The following is a 3,244-nucleotide window of genomic DNA, read 5'->3' on the forward strand; positions in this document are numbered from 1 at the left end:
TTCTGCTCACCCCCACTCCCAGGGGGTGGGGTCTTTATATGAATATGACCCAGGGACAGAGGGGACACATTTCTGGTTCACTCAAGAGCTCTGGAGGTCTTGATAATAGTTAGCAAGAAGGAAGGGACAGAATTTTGAAAAGAATAAAGAAGAGAGAACCAGTATAATAAACTGTGGATATTTAAAGAGATAGTCTTGGATATGGAAAGGTGAATATAGAATTATTAGACAGGTAGGTCCAGAAATTATAGAATGAAGAGAGCTTGAGTTGAACAGGTGAAGTAACTATCCAGATGTGCTTCTGCCTTGAGCTTTTCTGTAAATTTAAGGTCTTTGGGATGAAATATTGCCTGAACGGAACATTTTATGTTAAAAGCCTTATTTTCGTCTTCCTCTTTTCTTCTTTTTCCCTCTGCTTTCCTGTCTGGGGTGCCTCCTAGTCAGTGAAATGACACCATTGTTTTACATCAACGGTCAGCTCTAAAATACATTTGACTAGGAATGAATGCCACTAGACTCATTCACGTGATCCTCGTGTCCTGCTTTGTTTCCTACATCTGTGCCTGGAAATCAACTCTGAGCATCTATCTTCCAAGTGTTGTCTTGTGAAGTAAATGAGGTAGGCAGGTGTCAAAAACAGGAGTGTCCTTTTTGAGTTTATATCAATTAGGTTATGCATTCTTCTGCCTGTAGGAGATGTTAAATAATCAAACAAAACTTCCTTGTTTTAATTTACATAGAAGAAGCCCAGAGTGAGGCAGCAGAGAGCTGGTAAAAAGACTGTGGGGGTGGTTTGGGCAAGAAAGAAGTTTATTCTCTTTTGCATGAAAGCCTGAATGTCAGTAGTTCAGGGCGGTTGTAGAAGCTGCGCAGAGCCTAGGACCTGGAACAACTTTCTGCTTTGTGTCCCCAGAGCACTCACTCGTGGTCCAAACGTGAGTGAAGGCATCCCACTCAGTCACCAAGGAGCAGAACAAAGAAAGGGATCAACTTCCTTTTAGGACTGTCAGTGGAAGTTGCCTACCACACCAGAGCTTACATCCCTGTCATATGATTCGCTATAAGCAAATCTGGAAAAAGTGCTTTTTTAATTCCAAATTTCCATCTGCCCAACTAAATTTAATTTTGGTTTATTAGAGAAGAAAAGTAGAGAACAGATACTGGGGGACAACCAGCAGTTTTTGCCACAACGGAATCATTTACTGGTAGACCGCAAGGAGAAATAGAGGGAAAATATGACAGTTAGTCAACCCGTCTAAAGAAAGGAGAATTCTGATTCCAGTAAAACCAATAAAAGTTATACAAGACAGTAACTGTAATTATGCCTGTATGACTTTGCAGTAAACAATTATTTATGAATTCGTGATAACAAACACTATTTTAACTTTTCAGCTTTGAGAGTTAACTTTATAGACAAAATACATAATACTTGGCCATGCTACAGAATAGAGTGTGGATGGTGTCAGCCTTCACAATGTGACAGTGAAATTATAGATGACAAAGGTAGTGCATGGGAGGAAGGAGGAGAAACAAAGATGAAATTTAGGGTGCCAGGGATATCACATTATGAAGTGAGGAGTCTAGGGATAGTATGGATTTTTAAGGGATAAAGGAATATAGATTATAAGGATGTGCCAAGTGTGAATATTGTTTACAGGTACAAAAGTAATTAATAGAGAATTTATGTAAACAATAATGTAATTATGGGAGGGTATTGGGCTCAGTTAAGAGAAGGGATAAGTAAACTAAATATTCATCTGTGAAGACTGTACCACCACACTCTGGTTAGGTCTCCCTTCCCAGACAAGGATGTCCATTGTTTAATATGACTGCAAGGGGGCCGTTCTATGGACTGAGGAGATAGAGAGCAGGGTGTCACCGTGATCTGAGTGGATAAGATAAAAGTTATATGCTGGATGAACAGATGAAGGAATGCAGAAATGAGTGAGCAGTTCCTAATGCAGGAGAATTCCTCTTGTTCAAGTGGATGCATCAGATTAACCAGTGGGATATAATAAACCGTCTGAGCCACCTGTACTCTCCTCATATGACTTTCCAGTTATCGTCTGCCTTCCTACAATGCCTTCTCCCAAGGAAACTATGTGCTGCCTAAAGAGCAGTTCCCCAGAACCCACAATGATTTTATTTTTCATTATTGAATTTTAAATTCACAGGTTGGCATTCTAGCTTATCGAGCAACCTTTGATCTTGAATAGCCCATGAGAGACTGACCCACCTTTTCTGTGCTGGTATGAATTTACGAGCCTGGAAAACTTGGGATTGCAACTTGGGCCACAAGAACTTCACTGGGGGTATGGTGGCACCACAGAGAGATCGTTTGGTGATCACCAAAGCAGATCTCCTGGAGATGTCCTTACCCTATTACTTCCTTCCTGTCATCTACCTAGTGTTTTTTTTTAAGGGAGTTAAACCCTTACTCTCATAAAACTGGGGGAAAGCTGGCTTCTTTGAAGTTGTCTTTTGCCATTGACCAACTGATCCCTTTCTCCGTCCTTCTTGGACATTCTGTGAGTCCTTTCACATGTCTGTTTGGAGCCAAAGCCTCCTTACAGGGGGGAATACTTTCCTTGTTGCCAGCCACTCCTGTCTCAACTACCCCTTATCTTAGGTTCTCAGGCCCGAATTTCTCACTCCATGAATGCTTGGGTTCAAGTCCTGGCTTCACCCCTACCAAGCTATGGGTGTCAAGAGACAAAAATTACTTAACTTTAGGACTCCTTATTTTCATCCATAAATATAATGGATTGACCTTAATGAACTAGGAGGACCTCGCCATTGTGGGAATTAATGAATCTATGGGCTCATAGGCAGACTTACCTAGACAAACAGTTCCCAATGTAATCAACTAAAGAGATGATTTTATTTTCGCATACATTTAATTCAAGGGTTCAAAAATGACAGTAATTGTTTTGTTTATTTATTCTAGAGACAATAGCTAATACTTGGTGATAATTTCCTATGTTAGGAGCCAAGTGCTCTCCCTCTTACAGGCCCTGGTGACCACTGCCGCTCCTTTAACGAGATCCTCGTGATCACATCCTCCCCAGATCTTCTCTTAGGTGCCTGTGTTTGCTGACCTGCCTTTAGTTGGAAACTGCTCTGAAGGCCTGGCCCTCTGCCCTCTGCTGATGTGGTTAGCATCACTTGCACCAGCTGCTTTCTTGCTTCTTCCCTCCCTCCCTCCCTTACTCCTTCCCTTCCATCCTTCCTTCCTTCCTTCCTT

Source organism: Neofelis nebulosa, chromosome 4 (assembly GCF_028018385.1).
Source record: "Neofelis nebulosa isolate mNeoNeb1 chromosome 4, mNeoNeb1.pri, whole genome shotgun sequence".
In the NCBI taxonomy this organism is placed as follows: Eukaryota; Metazoa; Chordata; class Mammalia; order Carnivora; family Felidae; genus Neofelis; species Neofelis nebulosa.